This window comes from Acinonyx jubatus, chromosome A3 (assembly GCF_027475565.1).
Source record: "Acinonyx jubatus isolate Ajub_Pintada_27869175 chromosome A3, VMU_Ajub_asm_v1.0, whole genome shotgun sequence".
NCBI lineage: Eukaryota > Metazoa > Chordata > Mammalia > Carnivora > Felidae > Acinonyx > Acinonyx jubatus.
This window is the reverse complement of record NC_069388.1, coordinates 136,589,852-136,615,379: the sequence shown is the minus strand read 5'-3', so window position 1 is coordinate 136,615,379 and position 25,528 is coordinate 136,589,852. Positions and strand designations below refer to the sequence as shown.

The 25,528-nt window shown below is 42.7% G+C and overlaps 1 protein-coding gene across 18 annotated transcripts in view; it reads right to left on the bottom strand.

Moving 5' to 3' along the window:
- The window catches only part of MYT1L (myelin transcription factor 1 like), a 422,156-nt gene extending 403,864 nt beyond the window's left edge, over nt 1-18,292 (bottom strand). For 2 of the 18 annotated variants that reach the window (XM_027077769.2, XM_053201308.1), the window contains exon 1: nt 12,888-13,385. The gene's annotated coding sequence lies outside the window, so the exon portion shown is untranslated. Of the gene's footprint in view, nt 1-11,132; nt 11,454-11,624; nt 11,799-12,887; nt 13,396-17,893; nt 17,928-18,028 lie in introns of those variants that run through there. The other 16 variants (XM_053201309.1, XM_053201311.1, XM_027077770.2 and 13 more) reach the window with 15 other exon arrangements.
- Nucleotides 18,293-25,528: the final 7,236 nt, after the last annotated feature.

Sequence of the window (25,528 nt, the reverse complement as noted above, 5' to 3'; positions counted from 1 at the left end):
GGGAGAAAGTAGCACATTTTTACTGTGGTCTTGTCCTTTTGTGAAACACAAAACTGATAAAATTCAGCACTTTCCTTCTGGAAATCTTGGTTGATAAAAAACGAACCTGGAGATCAGGTGTAACCCCTGGCTGTCAGGCTCTTCACGCACACTCTTTCCAATCTTAGCTGCTGTGTCTTGGGGAGGTGGCCACAGTGGTCACTGTGGGCTGAGCCCCCCGTTGGGGCCCAAAGCTCATGAGACACTAGATCTGAAAGTGGACAGTAAGTGTGACACTCCCAGAGAGGCTTTAATGAAACACGATTTCAGTTTGTAAATTAGCTTGAAATAACTATTTCTTGGGAAAGTTGGGGACCTGTGAGGAGGACAAAGGCTCAGAGAGCTATTACGGGAAAGACCCAACTGGAGGGTATGGTGGACCTTAGCGAAGCTTTCAGGATGGGAGTGACACGTTTACTGGTAGAAAAGCTCCAAATCTACTTTAAAGTGCCAAACGGCAACCTTGCTGTGGCTCTATCCTGAAACAAAGGAAGTGGGAGACATCATTTGCATTGTTACTTTTGGAGATATTATACATTCTGTGAGTCACGTTTACATTCGGTCTTAATATAGAAGGAGTAAGTTATTATTAATTTGAAAGCCATATCAGAGCCTAAATCGAATGGCTTATCTTCACTCACAATATAAAAAACACTTCTGGTTCAACCTTCACTCTGTTACAGAGTTTGTCGTATATTTACCTCTACAACACAGCTCTTTCTCTGAGAAAAAGAAAAGAGAGAGAAATTCCTACTCACACATGGACATTTCTAGAGCAAAAAAGAAATACCTAGTCCCATTATTTCCTTGAATGTTTTTTAAAACTGTTTTATGATTAGTCTCATGGAATTATTTGTAAATGCCACAAGATTAAATGTCATTAATCTTTTTGTTAATCATTCAGGAAAAACAATAAATCTCTAGATTGTCACACATTTAGATCATAAAATAAAATGACATGTATTTATGAAAAGTTTTTAAAAAGCAAACTATGGGGGCACCTGGGTGGCTCAGTCAGTTAAGCATCCGACTCTTGGTTTTGGCTCAGGTCATGATCTCACCATTTGTGAGACTGAGCCCCATGTCGGGCTCTGCACTGATGGTGTGGAGCTTGCTTGGGATTCTCTCTCTGGCCCTCCCCTGCTCAAGTTCTCTCTCTGTCTCTCTCTCTCTCTCAAAATAAATAAATAAACTTTAAAAAATAAAATAAAAACCAAACTATGAATAATTTTTGAAATGGAACTGTTACCCGCTTGTCTGTAGGTATAAGTCCCCAGATGCCACTGGAAATCACGTGCAGACCATGGATAACATAACACAATGAGCCACCACAGTCAGATGTCACTGGGTAACAACAATTCAGAGCATCACCTGTCTTTACTACTTTCACTATGTTTATGTAAATACAGGAAGCCTTCTCCTTGTTCCCCACATAGCCAAATTACTTTTATTTTCAAAAATTGGTCCAAATGCGACCTGTTTATGAGGTTCCAATGGCCACGTGGCCCACAGGACCCATACATCTTTCTGTACTCTCCTCACAGGTCCTCTGCACAACCGAGGTGGGTGATCACCAAGCAACATGCAATGTTTCTCTTGGTCCCTTGATTGTCCATGAACATTTTTGTGTGTTTGTTGCTATTTAACTTTGTCTGTATTTGTATTTTGTGTCCTCAACTAGATTTTTAGTTTTTAATTTTTTTAATTTTATTTAAGATTTTTTTAAGTTTATTTATTTATTTTGAGAGAGAGAAAGAAAGAGCAAGTAAGAGCATGGGGGAGGGGCAGAGAGAGAGAGAGAGAGAGAGAGAATGCCAAGCAGGCTCAGTGCAGAGCCCAACTTCAAGCTCGATCCCATGAGCCATGAGATCATGACCTGAGCTGAGATCAAGAGTCGGCTGTTTAACCTAGTAAACCACCCAGGCGCCCCCAGATTTTCAGCTCATAAGGGCAAGGACTATGCTGCACCCCTAGTTCAGTGCTTGACCCTATAGACATTCAGTAAAGAAGTGCTGGGTCTACTTAAAGCCATTAACCATCAGCCAGAACAAGTGCTAACTTGTACATACAGGGGGCCATCAATTCCACTCTGGTGTAATAAAAAGCTTTGCACTTGGTGATTTGTTTTCTTAAACGGTATATATCTTTAATAATCTGAATTCTTTCATGAATATGCTATTTTGCTTCTTATGATTATGGAGATAATAAGAATACCTACAATACTATAGATTCTTGTGGGTTTTACATGATATAGTTCATAAGTAAAGCAGTCAGTGTGGCACATTTGGTAGCTAAGTGTTAGGTTATTATAACCTGGTTATTATAACCAAAACCTGGCAGTCTATTTTCATTAGTATTTCAATATAATATATAAACAGTTGGATTTGTATGAAGACGGGAATGGTGCTTGTCACTTAACCCACTGAACTTTTTAGGGTGCTTCGGTAGCCCAGTCAGTTAAGCGTCCAACTCTTGATCAGGGTCTTGGGATCCCAGGGTCATGGGGTCAAGCCCTGCGTCAAGCTCTGTGATGAGTGTGAAGCCTGCTTAGAATTCTCTCTCCCTCTCTCTGACCTTCCCCCACTCATGCTCAAAACAAATATTCAAAACAAATAAATAAAAAAACTTTTAAAGAACCACTCCTGAACTTTTGGTCTTGTGCAAGTATGACTTTGCTGGTTGGTTTAGCTGTACGATGTCCCACTTTAAGACTGAGCTGCAAAGAGCTGAGCTGTGCTTCTTGGCATGTCTCCACCGCCTGTGCATTTCCCCCCCACCTTTTTTAAATCTCTTCTTCCTTTCACTTCCTATCTCTCCGTGCCTGTGTCCACTGCCCTTTCCCTGCATGCCCACACTGACTTTCCTTCATGGCGTTTCTCCACTACTTCTGGTGTGAGAAACACTGCCCAAAACTTAGAAGTTCCACATTTTGAGCTCTTGAAAGAGTGGATTGTTTTATTAAGTGGGACACATCTTCTGTTGAATTTTCCCCAGGGAAGCTCTTTGGTACGAGACATCTGGAGAGGCTGGAACGGCTTCTGTGAGCTGGTGAGGAATCTGTTTGAGGTGTGCACAGGGTGAGCTGTCTAACCTCGCCCATGGGCTTGGTTTCTCTTATTTCCCTTCCCATGAAGGTTTAATGTTCTTGTATACTCCACCAGGATTTTGTGAGGACTCTTTTGAGCTGGGGAAGACCACGTGCCATGGGGCACGGTGGTAAAAACCCAGTGTTCGTCTGGACCCACAAGATCTTGTGTGTCGTTCTGGGTGCTTCAGGGTACCAGAAGTAGGACATGGGTTGTGTAACACATTTTAGCTGCTATAAATGTGTTCTGATTAGGCTGCCTTTCCCTGGATGTTACTACTACGTAAACAGAAAGGAAAGGCGAGACATAAAGCCAATGGGTCCATGTCCTTAAGCATCAAGCCTGCAGACACTGCCCTTCTTCCATCACGACAGGTGAAGAAGATCCACCACAATCCGATGGAGTCAAGAGAAACAAAGCAGGAATGACAGAGCCACGATAGCACGTACATTTCTGTGAATCTTCTCAGGACAACTCACCCGCTATAATGGCCAGAAGAGAATTCTTGCCAAAGTAAAATAAGACCATAGTCACAAAATGGATAAAATCAAGAGATACAACAACTTAGAGTTAGTTTTCAGCTACACATTTGAGTTTCACACAAGATCCAGTGGTTTTTCAAGATGATCAAGAAGTTTGATTGGATGAGTTCTGGGAAAATCCAGCTGACCTTGGCAGTCCTTGATTAGACCCATCAATCAAAAATAATGCCTCCTCTAAATTTTCCAGGGTGCTGGTGTTAGGCTTGCTTCCTGCTCTTCTCCGCAACAGCACCCCAGACAAGGACTGGGAGGTGCTGCCCTCTGTCAGGGGCACGGCCACCAGCGCGGAGCCCCATCACCCTGCAGCGACACCTTCCCGGAGCAGGCTGTGCATGAGAATGGCAAACACCATTACAGAATGTTAGAAGGGGAAGGAGCTGAGAAATGACAGAGTTCACTCCCCTCATGTGAAGCCAGGATTCTGGGACCCAGAACACTGGAATGACCTATTCAAAGTCATCCCCAAATCATCAGGAATGTGAACTGAGATGAGGTCCTCCCACCCCACCAAGACACACATGGGCTGTCTGTTACTATCTAGGTTGGCTATGGACAAACAAAGCTCGCTGAGAAAACAAAAAGGACAAAAAAGAAAAGAAAAGAAAAGATGACTACAGTGGATAATATTTGGTGAAAATCCCCTCCAAGAAGCTAATTGGAAAGAGAAGTTTCCTAGTGTCATTGGCCATTTTCAATAGATTGAGGAATTCCTCAGAAGCTTGTACAAGGTGTGCAACATAACTGCTACGATCAAACCAGCAGGGCATGTCTATCTCTGGAAGAGCCTCCAAAAGCAGTCAAGGAATTCATTACTGGCCTTCCTGATCCTGTCTTTGCTAACTGAAAATCCAGGGACACGAGCCAGCAGTGATGGTGTTGCACCAAAGTTACAGTCAATGGCCCCATTGAGCACAGTCCCCAATCAGAGAGAATCTAAGTGGGAAGAAGGGCACAGACGTGGGGCCATGTTGAAGGAAGGAGGAAGGGAGTGGAGATATCACACTGAATGTTTTTAAGAGAGAGAGAGAGAGAGAGAGAGAGACCCATTTTTCTAACGTTGACTGTCTAACATCACATCTCAGGAATACGCGTATGCTAAAACAAATGATTCAATCATACCCAAGATGTGGAGTATTCGTCACAGGCTGAGTATATTTTCTAACTTTTGCAAAATTTAAAATATATGCAATGTTATGGATGAGGAATGAGGGGTCCCCTGTCATCTCACAAATGTGACGGCCTTCCCTGTCACAGTGACCCCTTGATCGGGTACTGTTTTGATCATTAACTTTAAAAGTAGATGAACAGGTGGCACAGCCCATTTGTAAACAGGTGTTGTTAGCTCCTCCCTGGAGAACAGACACAACATTTCTTGGCTTGCACTTCGGGTGTGGGTCTCTTAGGGAAAAGGGTTGTTTTTGAGCTAACACAACCCCAGTAACAGCATATTAACTAAAAAAAAAAAACAAAAACAAAACAAAAACCAAAACCCAAAACATTTGGGCAGTGAAACTACCTCCACCCTTATTCCTGGTATTATGAAAAGAACAACAAAAGATAACTGATAGAACACAAACTCAGTGGAAAATTCCAAGGGTTAATTCTGTACAAAATGTGCCATGTTAACCAAGGAACAAGTCATAAATTAGTCTGCAATTTACCCAAGCCAACTATTAAGATTCCCCTCCTGTTACACACAAGTGTCCAGCATCCACCAGCACGTCCTGCTTCGTGCAACCCCTGACTCCTGTTTTTAAGCAAAGACATGCAGCTTTGCAGTGACTGAGCTACTCAAATTCCCAGACTCCAAGAGACCATAAAAACACTACTTCTAGTCTTACTTTTCTTTGGTAGGGTTTAATCACAGATTCTTAATTCTGAACAGATAGGTATGTTCAGTCAGGTCTGACTCAGTGGAAATGTGGCAGGGAGTCATCTGAATGGTCGGAAATGCATGACCAGTTTCCAATTTGAACTGTCCTGTCCTCTTTCTGATGCCTCTTCAGCCAGTGGGGAGCCCGCGGATGACCAAGCCGGGCGGCTCTCTGCTGGCGTGGTGCCGGCTGCTGATGTCACAGAGGAAGCCAGAGGTGAGAAAGTAGGACCAGGGGAGCTTCCTGTTTGTTTGGGAGGTTGGGTCCCGGCCGCTAATCCGGGGCTTAACCACGCTCTACTCAAACGTTCTGTTGTTGATCTCTGGGATCAACAGCTTTGAGATGCTCAGAAACTGCAAATCAGACAGCTGACATTTGCCAACACTCCTTCCTCAAAACAGCATTTTGCTCACTGTTTCGTGCATTCCCAGGTAAGCAGAGACTTGTTTGCATCCTAACTGTACACTATAACAGGATGGCTGATGTCAACCTAGAAATTCTGATGAGTGAGGACCAAGGACGCAGAACCCACACAAAGTCCAAATCTCGAGCTCTAGATTTGTGTAAGAAGGTGATAAACTCAAATCATAGATTTAATTAAGTAAAGAAATGTGATTATATAATGCTATGTAATAGAGAGCTAAGTCTCAGAATGACCACCCAGACCCCTGAAGTGTTAATCATCTAAGGAAGGGACCTCAGTGTTTACTCCACTTGTACCATTAAGTCGGAAAAGTGGTTTACTCTATTTCAAAACATATTCAAGGGAAAGTAGATCTGGAAGAAATTGTGACTGCCCTTTATCAGAAATATATATATTTTAAAAATATGTATATATACACTTAAAGTAAGTATATATTTGTATATAATCTATAAATATAATCTATAACATATTATGTATATGTAACATAACATATATGTTGTGCAAATGTAATATATAAAATATTAGCTATTTATATATTTATTTTACAGATTATACATGAATATACACTTACTAAAATGTGTGTGTGTGTGTGTGCGCATACGCACACACACACGCACACACACGCACACACGCACACACCCTGAAACACTGTGGGTCAGAAGTTTAACTGTCATCTCCACCTCTTTTGCTCTTTTGACATACTAGGTGCTCAGTGTGTGCACGTTGTATGAGGTGTTCAGTCAAGTGGTAAGAAGGAAGGGGCAGCTGAGTTTCAGGAACCAATGCCTGCAATTCCCAACACTGACTTTGATGTTTTTTTTCTTGTAGGAAAAGATGGTGAGGGAGCCCCCAGGCTGCCCATCTTCGTCACTGACTCTAGCTAGGCTGTTAACTAAACTCTTCTAAAATGCAGAGTCTGAACATAATTGATAAATGTGCAAGTAGGGTCCATGAGAAAGAACAAAAGAAAGAATCACGACCCCAGCAGCTGAAATTCCCATGGTGGAAGTCGTGTCCCCTGATCTTGACCTGAGTTAATGTCCGCCCCAGACATGGTGGCCTCGGTGCCAGCGGCTTGTCTGAGCTCCCTGGGGATGTCTCTTTCTGTTCCTTTGGTGAACTTGGGCTTGGGAAACTGCCCATACAACACAACATGTGGGATGGGTAGGGGTAAATTGATATCATGGAACTAATTCACACCATACTGGCCATAGGAACACTACGATTAGGCATAAAATTTTATTCTTCTGGTAATATACTTCAAGCCCTAAACAAAGCCAGTGAAGACAGGAATTTCCCTTAGGAAGAAGAAACAAGAATAAAAGAAAAAACCCAGTTACCCTGGAAGATAAACAGCACAACCCTCACTGGCGACTATCACCATTCACTCCAAACTACAGGATGTGAGGTCAAACATACACTCGAATTTGGAAAATGCAAAAATGAGGACCTGTCATACTGACTCCTGAGCGACCGGAACCACAGAATTTCTCAGTGCAATACACCCAGTTACAGCATGTGTCCAAAGTGCAAATGATCACTGTGTCATAAAGGAAACCAGCAAGTCTATCTGCAGAAGAGGCTGACGTGGGTAAAGCTATGACCAACTGCCATCAGCACATACATCAGGGCAATTGCAACTTCCCACCCTTCAGGCTTGTGACGATTTCCCCCTCTTCCCTGCAACTGGTGATTAGTACCTTCCACGACCCAGACAACAAACAGCTGGATGGATGCCAAAGGACCATACATCCGTGGTCTACCGTGCCCTTTTTAATCAACTTCCTAATTAAAAAATGCCATGCTGGCATGAGGTATGAAGGGACTGGGCTTGGGCTGTTTCACAAAATCGCAGCCCCTAATCCGGGGGTTGTGGAAAATCTGTGTTCTTACAGATGTTTATGAGTTTTCCTGGTGCAAAGATAGAATCAATTTGCTTCTGCCTGGCCCTCAAGACGTATTAAATTTATCCTGAAGGAAACTGGTTTCTGAAAAGCTCTTGCCCAGATGCATTAGGCAGGTGGGAGTTTCAGTGAACCAGAGGGTCCAGTAGCAGATGCAGCATTGATTTCTGAATGTTCACAATCTAGCAGACAGCTCCAGAGCAGACTTGATTTGATGGCTCTCGATGGGGTGCCCTGCAGACTCGATTGTTTCCACAACCAGTCTGGCTAGCATTGTTTCATGGCGACAATGCTCTGTGCTCTCAGCTTCTGTTCAGATGGCACAGGCTAGTGGCATACATGTGCCCGGGTGGCAGGGGATGGGGCCAGATTTGAAGTCAGGCTCTAAGAACTATCTATCCCTTTCAGGGCTGAGTGGTACAGTAGGCCCTGAGATCGGGAGGTGATACTGACTTCAGAAGGCCATTCTGTTGAGGGCCATCCAAATACACCACGAGTCTATGTTGAGATACGGCAAGAAGATACCACCCAAAACAGGGTTTGAAACTAGAAATCCTAGAACGACCATCTTTGTCAATGTACTAAAAAGAGCCCCCACCTCATAAATTATTAATTCACGAGTTGTTTGATTTAGAGATGTAGAGCTGACATTCCAAACCTGAAAATATCTCAAGCGAATGTCCAGTAAGCTTAAGGACATTCTCTCTAAAGCAATTTGAGACTGGAGCTGTCAGACTTTAGCCAAAAGCAGTCGGTGTGTAATATTGAGCCATAAAGTTCCTTGCAGCTCTATTGACGGGTGCACAAATATATCCAAAGCAGGTTGACACGGAGCACGTATCAACCCAATGGCTCAAGGGCTTTCAGCTTGCACAGAGCACTGTCATATCGGCGGTTTAGAAACACATACACACGCTCACTCACAAAACCCTTGAAGAGATTAATTGACTACTCCTGGGAGTGCAAAAATACATCGTAGTATACAATGTTAAAGAAATAAGGCCAAAAACAAGCTCTTGAAAGAAAAATATTTACACCATGTTCATGCACAATCAATGGGATCCCTGGCAGAGACTGGCCCTTGTCACCTGAGGCAGAGCGGACCCCTCAGGGCACACCGCTGCCCGTGCACCAACCACCCCTCCCCAGCGAGGCAGAGAAGGCCTGATCTTTCACTAATGTTTTGGCATCTCACTCGTTGCTTTGAAAATTTGCTATGGAAAGCTGCTTTTCTTTCCAAAGTTGATCTCCAGCCATAGAGGTAAACCAAAAAAAATTTAAGAGGGAGGGAGGAAGGAAGGAAGGAAGGAAGGAAGGAAGGAAGGAAAAAAGGAAGGAAGGAAAAAAGGAAGGAAGGAAGGAAGGAAGGAAGGAAGGAAGGAAGGAAGGAAACAAGAAAGGAAACAAGAAAGGAAAGAAGGAGGGAAGCAAGAAAGATTCCCTTAGAAATCACATTTCCAGGCAGGTGCACATCACCATATTTCTAGCTGTGGGACCTTTTATTCTTTCATTGTCTTTGAAGGCAAGCCCTTCCCAACCCCACAGTGCCTGAGAGCTAATGTGACAGATAGTGGCATAAAGTGAGTCTGTCAAGTGGAAACTCATATGACATAATTTTGGCCCTTAAAACAAGCTGGGCTACAACTCTGAGACCCAGCCGGGCACAAAGGAAGACACTGGTAGGTGACACACCAGTGTCCCCTTCTGTTAGTAAATGGACACATTGAGAGCAAAAACTAATGCTCATGTTTTGCCCCAAGAAAGTTATAACCTGTCATCAAACTACAAGGAGTCATTTTGATCACAGAAAGCTTGGCTCAATGCTTAGATAAAATCTAGCATGGAAAAAGAACAAATATTTCCTTCCTCTAGGTAAGATTCAGGAATCTGAGAACAATTTGCTGTTCAATACTGCTGAGTTAAATAAAAAAAGTCAACTGTTTTCTCATTCTTGTTTACCAGAAAATTGAGAAATAAAATTGAAAAAAATTATAATATGTATTCATAGATGCAAAAATAGAGGATTCGTCTATTATGCAAAAAATAAATGGAAAATCAGCTCAGTGTGAGTATTCAGAAACTTGCAGCACGAGGAGAAAACGGTCAAAGCCAAACGTCAGGCAGGAGCTTCCCACAAAGGGTTAATATGTTTTCCGATACCTTGTGTTTGAGGTTGAGGTTGAGGTTTGCTGGAGAGAGTTTTCTCTTTTTTCGGAAAGGCAGAGTTTTTTTTTAAAACACAAGAAATGACCCTCCAAAAAGTTGCATTTTCTGTCAAATGGTTGCTGTCATTGTCTAAAGCAAACAGCTAAATAAAGTGAAGCAACTCTTTCAAAAAAAAAAAAAAAAGAAAGAAAGAAAGAAAGAAGAAAGAAAGAAAGAAAGAAAGAAAGAAAAGGAAAAGAAAGCCTAAAAATAAAAGCAAACTAGAATCATGAAGTGATGTGATATATTTAAGAAACTGTCAATAGACGGTTTGAGGGTAATAATTCCTACTTAAGTTCCACCTTAGAAACACGCGAAATAATTAGGTCAGTGAAAATGAAAACCTTACCTTTTAAGGAGAGTAGAAATTATGAAAACAAGAGGGAACTATTTATCAGTGAATTCCCGGAGAAGGAAGTATATTTAACTAGACACTGAAACACCCATACTGCAGTCTTAAAGCCAGAGAATTATATAAGAAATGTGTGTCACTGGTGACAATGGAAAACTGGGGTTCCGGCAGGCTTACCGTTATTTCCCAACTCAGGAGACTGGTTTGTAAAACCAGCTTCCAATTTTTCTTTCCCCCGGAAAGAACGGAAAGTATCAGAGGCTGTGCTGATTTTCCTATTTCCTATCTATGGATTGTACAGATCAATAGAAACTTGAGTTCGGTTTCCACAATCTCCAGTAAGTTGCTGGTTAAATTGGCTAAAATCCCCTTCCCAGCCAGGAAAAATATACACCAGTCAAAACTAATTATGTCTGGGCTTCACCTGAAACAACGTTCGCGAATTTTACTGGCCTGGAGACACTGTTCCGGCAAATATTAATTAAACACCTTGAATAATGGCTGCTGTACATTTCTGAGCACAGGAATCTCTAAACGGGGAATTTTCACTCCAGACCCAGGCACGGGAAGATGGATGGAGCATCCACCCCAAACCAGCAGCAAATGACTGTTCTTTTGTTACTGACCAGGAGGAGTTGAACTTTGCTCCACTTTGGGAAGCAGAGCCACCGCTCTGGAAACAACAAGGAGGACAGGACATATTTACCTGCAGGGACCATCAAAGAGAAACCTGGAGCATCGCAAAACAGAGTGGTCCAGACGCATGATCTGTGGCTGCAGCCCCCGGCCGCTTCGGCTAGGCCGGCGTCTGGCAGGCAGCCGTCCCCACGGCAGCCACCCTGCCTTCCATGTCGGGGACTCACCCAGAAAAGCCCGCACCCCGCTCCACGGCCCCAGAACTCTTGCGGGGCTCCTTCAACGCCTACCATTTGTTCCGCGTTCATCCAATCAACTTTCCACTGCACATCTTCCCTCTGCCGGCGCTCAGACGCCGGGCCACTGCTCATCTGTATGCTAATTATTTTGCCACATGGACAAAAGTAATAATGCTTTCAGACAGGAAACTAACAGGCCTGAAGTCGAAGATGGAAATTAATAAGTTGACACCACTAAACGCCGGCCGGGCTGTCGCGCGTGCCGAGCGGGGCTCCCGGGGAGGCCATGGCCGCACAGCACCACCAGCACGCCGCTGACTTACCCTGTGTCGGGCTGCATCCTCTAAGAACTACCAAACATATCCATTTCCCCAAATCCTAGCCCGGGGAGGGGACTTCAGCGCTGTGCTAGGTATTTTTCAAGGGATAGCTGTGGCTTCAACCAGTCATTTCTAACCTTCCTGTTTATGAAGCTTGCAACACAGTCAGACAAGATTGGGGATGCGTGCTGTATGTTTCTTACATTGTACCCACAGGCCCCTAAATCTCCAGAGCAGAATGGGTATCATGTGCAGAGCCGTATTCACTGTAATAGATGGGAACTGTGAATACCAGAGGCAGGCCGGGAACAGTCACCCCGGAGGCAGTGGATCTAAAAACACCCCCCACCTCCCGTCATTGATGTTACGGTGGATTCACGCTGTGGCCGAAGGAGTCTCGCAGAGTCAGCCAGACCTGCAGTGCTTCACATGGTGCGAGTGCCTAGCATCCAAACAAAACAAAAAGAGGTTCCGAAGCCTGTGCTGGACCGCAGAAGCGGAAGAGCAGCCACACAAGAGTTAACTGAACTGAGTCTTCACCGTCCCTGGGGTTGCCAACCACACTGGGTTCTGCCTCACTACCAGCTCCTGTGATCACTTTCTTTTAAAACAAAAGACATAAAACTATCTCTCCAAGAAAGTTCAAACATCATTCGTCTCTCGCTATTGCTCGAAGGGAAAAAAAATACCAGAGAAAGTTTGATCCGCAAAGGCAAGACCAGATACGATTTCAAAATACGGAAAGGAACATAGATATATGACTTTCATTAGCATTTTTCCGGTAAAAAAAAAAAAGTGCTGATTTTATAGATGGCTTCTTGGGTCAAGCAATAAAGCTTCAGTCCAGCAGTAACTATACCACCGCGCTGTCTGCAGACCTCTGTTATAACACTCACCACTACGAAAGTCCACATTAAATCACAAAGGCTACTTAGCACCTCCCACTCCTCCCCCTGGACGTTAGCCTTGCAGACACAGACTTCTGTTTAATGACAACCCAGCAGCACACAGGTATCTGGGGGCCTGCCCACGATGATGTGATACCGGAGGTCTAGCTCTCTTGGAGAAGGAGCCCATTCTTGGCTCATTTGCACGCCAAACCAGGCGATTTTAAGAAGTGCTGTGATCTGTCATCAAATAAGAACTGACAGGTAGGGAGGGAAACAACCGTTTGCTGGGGAGATCAGATGAAATAATTCTAAAGAGCTGGAAGTTGCAACGAGCAGATAAATCATATGCAGCCTTGAAATAGAGAGAAAGCGATACCTTTTCGCAGAAGAGTTGGTGGCCATCGAGAGAGATCCCGTTCCGCAGTCTATTTCTCTACACATGCAGGGCTATTTCTGCTGTGGAGAGCCCATGGCACGTGTTGATCGCGTCTCCCTATACATCCCCGCTCCATCCGCCCCTACCCTCCAGCGCTGTCACTGTCAGCTCACTGTGTAGACGGAGAGTCTGGGGCAGAACCACCACCAGTGATAAACCACTGCAGGCTTTCCACAGAACACAATGCTGACTGTGGCTTCCGTCGGGGTGGGGGTGGGGGGTGGGCAGTGCACAAGTCTGAAGTTCCCAAGAACACCTTATTCTAGCTTTCAGAGGTGATTCCCCTAAATCCCGAGCCTCTTGCCTGATGTGTTGAGACCAGACACGCTGGTTCCTACACAGGCTACAGTTCCCTTCCCACCCAGCCCTGCTGGAAATCACTGCAGTGCGAGAGCTAGAGATGCTTTAGGGGAATATCCTGTACCATTCTGCCTTCTCACAGCACAACACCCCTTTCACTGAGACTAAAATATTTTCCTCCCCCTCCCAACTTTTCCAATAATCACCACGTGGGGAGTAAGGATTTTTTTTTAAAGAGATACATTTTAGGAAAAATATTCCAGGAGAACAGCCCGACACAGCAATGCTTATCAGTATTTCTTCACATAATAAATAGGCATTTGTGCGTTCTTCCTACTTTTATAACACCTGGCTTACATTTTCTCTGCCATCTCTGATTACTTCTACAGATACCCTGAGGACTCATTATGATGTCAAAGCTTAAAACAGTTTCATTGTGAAAACAGGCATAGAAAAATCATTGTGTATGCTTGAACAATGCAGGTGTGAAAGAGACACAGAGAGAAGAGAGGGAGGCAAAAACAGACAAACAGGAACAGAGTTACAGAGAGAGGAAGAGGGAGGGGGAGAGGGAGGGGGAGAGGGAGGGGGAGAGGGAGGGGGAGAGGGAGGGGGAGAGGGAGGGAGAGGGAGAGGCAGGGAGAGAGAGGGAGGGAGGGAGAGAGAGAGAGAGAGAGAGAGAGAGAGAGAGAGAGGACAGGACACAAAGCATACTCCAAAATGAAACCATGTTGCATTGAAATACAGCCTACTCATGGAAAATGTATAGCTGCTACCTTAAAATAATCTGATATCAGAAAAATCATACAATAGATTACTACAAAAGTAGAGAGTTTAATATTATTTCTTGTACAAGTTATGATCACTGTAGACAAGATTTCTAATTTGTGGTATGTGCCAATTAAAAAAAAATATCCTTTCTTTAAATATCAGCCACACATGATATTTGGATACAATTTACCCCCACCAGTGCAAAATAGAATTTAAAAAATAATTTTATGCACACACACAACTTAAAGTTTGTAATATCTTTTCTCTTTAGTTTAATTTGGAATAAACATAGATCAGTGCCAGGTGTAGGGTTGTGGTAAAGAATGTGGTTTGATGAAACTTAGCTGGCGTGCTGAAAAATATGTTAATCATTTGCAAGTCTTGTTCAAGTTTAGCCTCTGTTACTCCTTTCTAAGGAATGCTACACATATTTTCAAAGAAAACAAAAAGAAGACATTTGTGAAAAGGGCCCTTTTAAAAATTTGAAAGTAAGAAAACAAATAATACTATTGCAATGAAATTATGATATGAAGTAATTTGATTATAAGAATTTACCAAAAATAAAGATCTTTCTTTCTGAATCTGCATTCATTTGCTTCCTGGACAGACTTCTGGTGGGACTTTGTGTCAAGGCAGACTTTATGGCTAGGTAGTAGATGCAGTTGAAAACCTGGTTATTGATTGGAATTGTAGCCCTGAACTCAAGGGGACAGCCAGATGGGCCACACTTCAATGTCAGGGCAGGGCGGTCTTTACCGAAAAGCGCCTTGCTAATCCCTCTTAGTACACTAAGTGGGTTTCTTGATATAAAATATTTAAGGGTAATTAAAATGTTAAGTTGTTTGAAGTTAAAAAGATAGCCATTAAAATATGAAATAAGTAAACAAAGTATTTTAGGTGATATACTGTGTTTCTTAAACAATACCTCTCCCTCAAATTAGATTATCTTACAGGTAGAGTTGGAAATCTACCCATATGACTCTGAAACATTATTTAGGCAACAGAATAATTTTTTCACAGAGGACTGGTTTGGATTTTTAAATCACACATGTGAGGTGTTTCTAAAAGCAAATCAACAAATAGTCATATTAGTGACTCTAAATTTCAAGTATAGTTTTAACGAATAGAGAAACTTTAAAAAACCTTGAAGTTGCAAAATAAGTTATTTCTTCTCCCTAATGTATTGAAAATTGGCATAGAAAACAGACATAAAACATCAGCTGCATTCAGTAGTAAGCCATGAAACATAAATATTTTCAAGACAGTAAAAAATAAATAAGCTACGTGAAAACACATCAGGAACAATGAAAGCCATACACTGAAGAGGCTCCTTTTCTAAAAATGCTCACATTTTCCTAAAATCATGCTTGTGCTGTTTTTATAACCCAAAAGGAAATTAGTTGCTTTCATTCCTTCAGGGATTTTGGTACATCACACATTCACGGTCACAAATTATTTGGCCTTCAACTTTGATGTCAGCTTCACATGTATGAAATCAGCCTAAGTTTTACTGGAGGATGCAAGTTTAGCTCAAGAGAAGTTGAAATTTATGTTTTACATGCACTTATTTATTGCCTTACAGGTTCATCTTGATAATCCTAGTTCATGGTCCCGAAAACAAAATTTTATCAATTATTACATAAATTTCTATTACAAAAATATTTTCCACTTGAAAAAACATGTCTACCTAGTGTTTATAGTTTTTCCACTCACAGTTGTACATATGCACGTAATTCTAATGTAATCATGTTTGGTGATTTGGAAAGTAGGGTAAAATTTTTATGTGCAAAATAAAATACTGAGATTGCATATCCTTTCTGCCACCATCTTCAGAACACCCAATTGTGACCGTAAAGGCTGCTCCTGCTTCTTCCTCAAGGAGCACAATCATTAAGGTGATGAAAGTAAGCCATTTTCACATTGCCAGTAAACTAGTAGGAAGTCAGTCACCGCTGAATGTAATTGCTATCAGCAGCGGACAGCTCCCGGTGCTGAAAGGGAAAGGGAGAGGAGCCTTGCTCACAATAGCTCACTCAACCAGGCTTTGAAAAATCACAGCAAAACTGAATGAGGTGGCAAAGTGCTCAGGCTGAATAGCACTGTCTACAGAACAATGGCAGCCAGCTCCAAATCCCACTATAATCACATTAATGAGATTAATCAGTGAATTAGCAGCAGTCAAATGTCAGGGAGGCAAGGAAGAATCCAACCAAGATTGGTAATTAACTTTTTTTGGGGGGGGGGGAGGGAAAAATCAACTATGCTACCTCCTAGGTTTCTCAGAAGTTGACAATTCTGCTTTACAAATCTGAAGGCTACATGTACTGATCAAAAGGCAACAGCATAACCCTTCATCTTATAATATAGATGCAGGTATCACGCTACTGTGCCTTAACTACAGTCCCCTGAGAAAAGTGATGTCACTTTAAATAATCCTCACAAACTATCAGGCTTTTGTTGTTTTGAACTTTCTAAGTGTGAAATTAATATTTAAAATGAAATCATTTCTCTAATACTCAAGCTAAAATATATTTAAAAAATGGCTGATTTAAAAAGGAGGGATTATATAACAGCCGCTAGTGCTTATGAGTAGTCCGTGCTACTGTAGCAAGAGTTTTAAAAGAAGTGCCATCAAGTAAAAAACTATCTTACAAACACATCAGCCATGGTCTATTGTCTCTAATACAGAAAATATGTAACCACAGTTCAACTTTAAGGAGAACTTTAACCAATGAACTTATTGTACTCAAGATCATAGAATAATACACTTTCTTCCACATCAATTAGAAAAAATAAACTTCCATTTTTCAGGAATGTGTCACTTGGTAGTGCATGTAATATACAATCAACACTTTGTATTCAAAGTTCTTGAGAGGTGAAAACTTACAGGAATGCAATGGAACTGTTTTTCAAAAAGGAATACTGTGCAAACCATTTTTTTTAAAGGTGATCACATTTTTATCTGTATCAGTTAGAAAGCAACATAACTTTTATGAACTTGAACAATTAGAAAGACTCCCTTATGCCTATAAGGGTGGTGGTAGGGTGCTTTTCTCTATGAAGTTAATTTTGTGCAGTAAAATGCACTTAAGCCAAAAAGCTCCTATAAAAATATTTTTACCCTAAGTAAATAAATAACTTAAAAATTCTATACATTATATAGTGTTAGTAACATAAAAAATTGCCATGGTTAGTTTCATACTAACTTCAAAATCAGTGCTCTATATTTTGAATAAATAACTATCATGTGAATATTTGCATATATATTTATTTCTTTATTGTGACCTATCTTGAAATTAAAGTGTGCAGTTTGAACGTCCAGTTTATTAATTTAAGTTGCTTTAGAAGACATATTTCTGTTATAATTGAAATAATGTTTCATCATTATGAACTTCAAACATTCAGGCTATAGTTAAAAATCTTCGTGTTTCTGAGTTTAAACAATATAAGCCAACTTTCTTACCATCTAGGCAAATGTAACATCACAGCAAGGACATCTCATGTTTTAACAGCCTCTGTAAAAATGCTATGCTTTATTTGCAATGTAAAGTAACCCAGTAAAGTCTCTGTGAAGTTCTGGCTTCAGTGCCCGCAAATCCTCCAAGGATCGTCATGCAGCAAGTTTGTTTTTTTTTTTTTTTTTAAATAAACAACACCACAGTTAAGGCATGCATCTCAATACCCATTTTGCCGTAAAGAGAGACTTCTGTGGATTACGCACTCTCTAGACCTGGAACATTGCAGCTCCCAGCCATGCTGTAAAAATAACTTTAAAAAGGAGCAAACAATGGGCACTGCAGCACGAGGCTCCGGACCACGGAAACACGTCCGCTGTCCACCGAGTCCACAGAATTCACCTAACGAAGACCACATACCTCACGACATGACCACAGCCGCTCACAAGTTCAAGACAAACTCACTGCTGGTAACTGTGCTGGCTCAACAGACACCCAAAGAAAAGAAAACCCCTTTCCACCACCGGTCTGAAAGGAAGAGAGGAATATGCCTACCACCGAGATGCAGAAAAGGTTGCTTTTTGTCTCCAGTGAATATTGACATCATAACCCATAGTCCAGGGAATAAAGCATAAAATGAAATACACCCACCAACAATAGGTAAAAAAATCAGGGGGCTTCAAGAAGACTGCGAGGAAAGCTCTCTCACTGCTTAGTGTGCTGTAGCTTAGGGAAAAAATGTCGCCCGGGCAGGACTGACAAATGCAGTGCGATCGGCTCGCAGGCCTGAGGGATCTGTTTCACTTCCACATGCGTCCCCTGATGCACACACTCCCACTCATGCTCTCGATATGCTTTTTTTTCCTCCACATTTTTTTTTCACGAGCTCCAAATCCCCGGCATATGACCTTCTGTTAAATAGATAAAAAAAAAAATTGCTTATCAGTCATGCAAATGAGGCTGAATTCATTTTCCACAACAGATGGCCTCATAGATAATGATGATGGAAGAGAGAAAATTGAATGTCTCTCACAAGGTGGCCATGGCAACCGAGAGCAGAATAATATCAATAATAAGCTCACTGCATAATAAGGTTGTCAATCCCACAAATCAAAGTCTCCAGCTAAATCAGGTGTACCACCCCAGCTAGTCACCAGGTAAACACATACACACACACACACACACACACACACACACACACACACTGCAGTTTGCACTGACCATGAAGAAAACTAGAATTTCAAGGCATGCTGTGGAAATGCGCGCGCGCGCGCGCGTGTGTGTGTGTGTGTGTGTGTGTGTGATCGGAGGGGGGTGGTTTGGTAATGGAATGACAATGTGACATATCTTTTCTTTATTTTCATTTCATTATCTTTTCTGTAGTGGACTTGCTTTCGGGAAGGATGTTTAAATAGCCATGTTGAAATTTGGAATATGGAATCTCCCGCCTCCTCCTCCCCCACTCTCCCTGTCTGATGTGCTGTCCTGCATTGATGCAGTAGCAGCTTGCTTCAGGCTTCCACCTTGGCTCCCAGGGGGACATCCTGCAAAATGAATCAGCAGCCATCCTGAGCAGGCTGATTAAAATGAAAATGGCAAGGCACATGTCTGGGCGGAACTGGAGCTTGGCTTTGCTGCCTGTCTGGCAAGCATGCTCAATATAGCTCTTGCTAATAATGGCTTACTGCCTTTCGTTTTTTAAAAAGGTATCGCCCTTTTTCCCCTTAACTGACTGGTGTTGGAGTATGTGTGTGTGTGTGGGTGTGTGTGTGTGCGTGTGTGCGTGGTCGGGGGTGGGGGATGGGAATGGATTCTTCGGTTCTTCTGATTTTCCGCTGCTCACATGCAGACTGCCTGCCTGACAGCACCATTATGGTAAAGCTGCACTTACCTCCGTCATTCTTCGGGGGAGGGAGGTGGTTGATAAGTCTTAGGGTAAAAGGGCCAGTTATGAACTCAAGCCGTCTGAAAGACCAAGTCACCATCCTACACCTAGATACAATCATTTCTAACCAAATCTGAGGCAACAGACCTTGAGAGAGCGCTCGCTGCTTCACAGGCTCACAGTTGGACTCTGAAATGCAACCTATTTCTGTTTCAAGGCTTTGCAACCCACCTGCTACTGTATCCCAGATATTCTGCAGCACAAAGCATCCAAAACAGGAAAATGAAAGCTGACTAACTGATACAATAATCTAACAAATTTAATAAAAATAAATCTCTGACCTTTTTTCATAATTCTCAGGCAGATCTTCAAGACTGCCCTCAAAGAAGCTATACTTTCCAGCATCTCTGTCCAATTTTTCCGTTTTTTTAAGGCATTCTGGAAATCAGAACATGACCATCTCTCATTTAAAAAATGGCTTAAAAATTAGAACCAAGGGTTTTCCTGAATTCATTATACTTTATTTTTATTATACATTTTTCTAAGTTATAATAGTCTTTCAATTTAGTTGTCTTAATTTCCCTTCTCGATTCCTTTTGGTAACAGATGCGTGATGAGTGTGCTCTGTGTGTGTGTGTGTGTGTGTACTTATTTTTGCCGTTAGTGATGCTTATCTCTGCGATGTGATCTTTTCTCTCCCGCACCCCTGCCCTGTTGCTGCAGTGCGAATCAGAAATCAATAGAGCTGCCCTAATGGAGACTCCACTCAGCACGAGGCAAAGCAGCTGCCGGCTCCCCTCTCTCTCTCCCTCTCCCTCTCTCTCTCTCCCCCCCCCTCTCTCTCTCTCTCACACACACACACACACACACACACACACACGCACACAGAACGAATGACGTCTGCGCAGCTTTTTCAGCTGATTGGGCAGCACATCGGATGTTCTGTGGAGCAAAGAATAGGAATCATTTACAGTCAGTGGAAAAAAAATGGGAGCATGCATTCTCCTGTGTCTCAGACACTGATCCTGAGCTCCCCAGACAAGCAGCCGCCTGTAAGGGACACTTCTTCAGGTTGCGTGGTCACTACCGAGGAAAGGAGGACTCCAGAATGGTCAGAGAGCTAGACGTAGCACTATGGAATGCTTCCATTTTACAGAGGACAAAACATTTCTCTAAAAGAAGTAAGCAGAATAAAATGTACAGAAAATTTGTATGTTTTGGTCAAATAGTGAACTCCGCTGCACTATTTTTAAGAGTTTGAATATACAATCTATTATTACTTTAAAATACCCCCAAATATACTTTTAAAAAATAAGGTCCAAATGAAAAGAATAAATGTGTGTGCCTACACACAGACACACACTTCTGTGTTTCTCTGCCTTAGCTCAGCTGTATTGGCACTGGGTTCAGTTTCCTTAGTTATAATTTAACCCCAAGTATCTTATCTTATAGTAAGAAGGAAATAAATCTCTAAATGATACTAAGGCATGGTGTTTTAAATCACAGACTTATATACGCGAATATGTTCCTTAGATATATGTACATGTCCGTGAAAATACACCGTCTATCAGATACAGGACGCCTGCACCTATGTAAGCCTTTGTGCACAAACATGTGCACACACACACATACGCGCACGTGCATGCAGAGGCATGATATTGTTTCAACCACTTGTGGTTACCTGAAGCTGCAGGTGTATCTCACTGACAGGACGGGCCCCGGGGCCAACGAGTGTGGCATCTAGTGTTGGCCACGAAGTTCAGCAATCTCTGGGCTGTGCAGGGAGGGAACGCCTACCCCTCACCACGCAGCCAGAGCCTGCAGCCCCACCGCATCTCACGGACAAGGAGGGCCCGGCCAGAGTCTGGCTCCTGCCTCCATCCTCTGAGGACTCCAGAGCCTGACATGCCAGCACTCAGGTGGCTTAAAAGAAGGAGAATGCACACAGATCATGGAGCTGCCAAGCAGTGCTTCCGTCTGCACTTTGCAGTTACATCGTGGGTCCACTTCATACATGGAAACCTGGTACTCTGCAGGCCGGTGAAGTAAATAAAACCCTTAGGACACATCAGGACGGGGAGTACCCCAAAAGGCTATTCAGGTTGGAGCTCTTACCATAGTTAGTGATTAAACCATGCGACGCATCATTTTCGCTTCCAGTGATCTATCACACACTTGCTTAAATTATTTCTAATATAGTATGTTGCCCTTCGATGTTTGTTGGCTTTCTATATGAGGAAATGCAGCTTATTCATATTGTCTTATGAACGATTAATTAGTAGCTCATCAATTAACTGCTTTCTAAGAGAAAATACATATGTGTTCCCTTTTAATTGGCACGTCCTCCGATTTAACACAAAGAAAATAAACTCCAGGTGCACTTGTGGCTTGAACTATGAACGCACACTATATGGTAGGCTGTGCACTAGGAAGGCACGCCGTATGGTAGGCTGGGCTCCAACTATCAGCTGCATGTCCTGAACTTGCCAACCAACAGTGAGGGGATGTCTGGACTTGTGGCCGGAGTCTGCTCTCAACATGATATGTATCTACAGGGGCCTTTGCATCTGTTCAGATGCCATGTTTCACACCAAAGCAAAGGAGTGGGGACCAGGTCTCCATGGGAAGCATGAGGATAACCTTTCTGAATCTTGGTACAGGAAGTTCATGACATTGTCCTAAAGGGTCTTTTTAAATTTTCTTCAGACCTACACTTGCATCAGCGACGGAATGGTGTGGTATAAAAGGGAGCCTTGGACTAACTCAGGACAGTAGCAAACAGGATAAATCATCACACCTGGGTAGCAGATAGTTAAAACCTGGAGCCTAGACACCACCACGCCCATGTGTATGCCATGCAAACTAGGCACGAGATAGCCCCCACTCCACTGATGGTTGGGCTTTCCAAATTAGACTTATATGAGGTAAGAGCTACTGTAGTAATGTATCAAACAATGATAAAGATGGGAAACCCACCTTCAGTGCAGGGAATTAGCTGTAATCAGTCAATACACCTATAGAATGCTCAATGTCAAATAGTAAAAAAAAATAAAGTGAAGGGGATTTACCTGAAAGACAGCAGTGAGAAAGAAATCTGGGGGTCGTGGCACAAAGAGTTGGTGCATCAAGGATAGTTATAGGCAGATGGAGGTTGGATCAGACAGGCCATGAGCTTGGTGAGACTCTTGAATCTGCCTTGGGTTGACTGTTCTAATGCATGTTAACAGATATTGGAAGAGTCTGAACAAATAGGATTCTAAAGCATTCATATTCAGACCCCTTGGCCTGACTTTATGGAGCTGGTCATTTTAGGGCAAAATATAGAGTTATTAATTGCATCAAATGTAATTCTTAGATCTAAGAGAGTGTCAAGAATTTAAGAGTTAGATGATTAGAGCCAACAAACTAGGATAATCTGTAAAATATATTTATTTCATACCCAAGTTCATAATTTAAAGAAAATGAGCTACGATTTTATAAAACAAGTACTTTCCTGATCCCCACTCTCTGAATTCTCTCACACCTGGAGTCTTTATATCACATTTTCTGACCTGTAATCATATGTTTAATACATCAACACCTATCCAAGATATTTGAGGAAAGGAACATAGGCTTCTGAGCTTCTGAGCACATGGTGATTGTGCCACGCAAGGCACATGTTTCTTGCTCTGTGATAGATTCTCCAATTCACGAATGGGCCTCATCACTAAATTAAGAAAGATGCATCTTAGACCATTTACCTTATTTGGAATTGAATTATTCTTCATTGTACTAAAAACAGTATTAAGTATCATGTATGTCTAGCATCCTTTTTGTACTGAAATCTGTAGGAAAAGAGAATCTAGAAAACCCTTGGGTGCAGGAAGATACTAAGGATAAACAAGAGGAAAATATACCAAATTCCCTTGTCTTCACTGCAGCAAACATCTCATTCTCTTTGACTTTCCAGCATCTGAATCTCCTCCCAATATTCAGTTCCTCCCCGACATTTGGGTATCCTTAGTAGGTAAGAGCTGCCTCTTACTGCAGATACTAACATTACTAGGCATTTTTCCCGACTTCCCTTACAGTGACGTTATGGGCACATGACCTGTGACCTACCATTACTATGAGCCCATCTTAAAGTTTGAATCTTGAGTTGGTTGCACAAAGAAGCTTGGCCTTCCAAACCCCTTTCATGATAATGGTGGCAGTTTAGCACAATTAACTAATTGATTAATCAATTCATGGAGAGGAATGTCAGTGTCTTGTGCTATGGTGGTGACGTCAGTGTCCTAACTGGACCGGCTCTGCTGCATATTTTTAAGCTTTGCTGCCAACAAGCTAGCCTCCAAGTCTGGCATTCCAACTGTCCTGACAGTTCTGTCTTTCTGCTCAAGTCAGCATCATATTCACGTGAACAAGTACACTGAGTAACACACATATTGGTACTTGGCATGTGGCAGACAAGTCAAAATAGGATAAATGGGAGAAATCAAGATTCATCACTTCATGGTAGAGAGCGTCTAGCAAGATGGGAATTTGCTACTCATGGTACCTGGTGTCAAAACAATTAAATTCTCCACTGTGGCCGTGTGGGATGATCCACTGGACTGAGAAAGAAGGCGGCACACAGTGATCGTGTCTGATTTGCAGAACTGAAGAGACTTGGTATCTGTAAACAGGGGTCTGACGTGAGCGCCACCATGAAGATTCGGCATCCTTCGCCTGATCCTGGAAATTAGTAGATTCCCAGACCCAGGGCATTGAGAATGAAGGACGTCTTTGAAGAAAGACCTTGCAGTAATATCATGAAAATAAATGATCCTTTCTCAGACGACCTGTAGCCGTTTGTCAGAGAAATTATAGGCATCATTGGACACTAGCTTCCCCTAGCTCCTGGGAACCCAAAATATCATTTGGCCTACAGGGTAAAGTGGGGTCTTACGGGGAAAGGGGCTGGTGATACATTAGGTCAGTGAGGACTTAAACTCTCCCTATGTTTCCCCCAAATTCCTAAGGGTAGAGATAAAAAATGCATATTCAACAATTGGCAGAATCTGTACCTTAGAGCCATAATAAAAGGACTATCGGTGGGGGGGGCCCTGGGTGGCTCAATCGGTTAAGCGTCCGACTTCAGCCAGGTTGCGATCTCGCGGTCCGTGAGTTCGAGCCCCGCATCGGGCTCTGGGCTGATGGCTCGGAGCCTGGAGCCTGTTTCCGATTCTGTGTCTCCCTCTCTCTCTGCCCCTCCCCCACTCATGCTCTGTGTCTCTCTGTCTCAAAAATAAATAAACGTTAAAAAAATTAAAAAAAAAAGGACTATCAACAGAGGAAACCAAAGCATGGGGCATTACTGGAAAAATCACACATTAGTGTCACCAACAAAGTCTTCAGAGATACAATGAAGGGCTTCTCATCTTGTCCCCTTTCATTTACTGGTGCAGCTGGTGAGCAAGGCAGGGCTCCTGGAGAATGGTGGTAACTCACCACAAGCTCCAGCCAGGGGCGTGATGTCTCTATTGTAGCAGACCAACACAGCTCTGACCACAGGAGACAAGGCCAGGAGAGTTTTCCTTCCTGTACTGGGACCAACAGTATATCTTTCCCATCTTGTCTCAGGTTTAATTAATTCTTCATATTTTCAGGAAACAGAATCCTCTTCTGTCAAGCTGGCTGTAAAGCCTGTCACTGTGGCAACGGTGACATGTTGGAAGGACCTAAGGTACGAGTATCTCTCACTCTAGATTTCTTGGCATGATAGAGGCTCACTTGAGACCATCAGGCAAATGCAGTGAAAAACACAGGGTCCTGTACCTTCTAAAGTTATGGGCATCTACATGTCTGGGACCTTCTAGGTTTTGTCTAGCAACAGAAGGGCGTGATGCTTTTCTCTCTACTCTCTGCTTTCTCTTTCTCAGTTCTGCTGTTACTGGGGGAACAGGCCATGTAGGGTGTATGGTGTTGGCTGAGGGGATCAATCCTGATTATTTGGGAGTACAGCAAGGAGGTGAGGAAGAAATGTGAAAGGAAGAAGGGGGTTTCTGGGCATCTTCCGGTCATGCAAGGTTCACTGGTTGCAGTAAAGGAACACCAGAGACACTCAGGACCCCACCTCTCGTAAAGGCATCTGGGGCATTCTCTCAGGTGCATCCCTGGCTCTGCTGGGCAGCAAGGCAGTGAGGGATCAT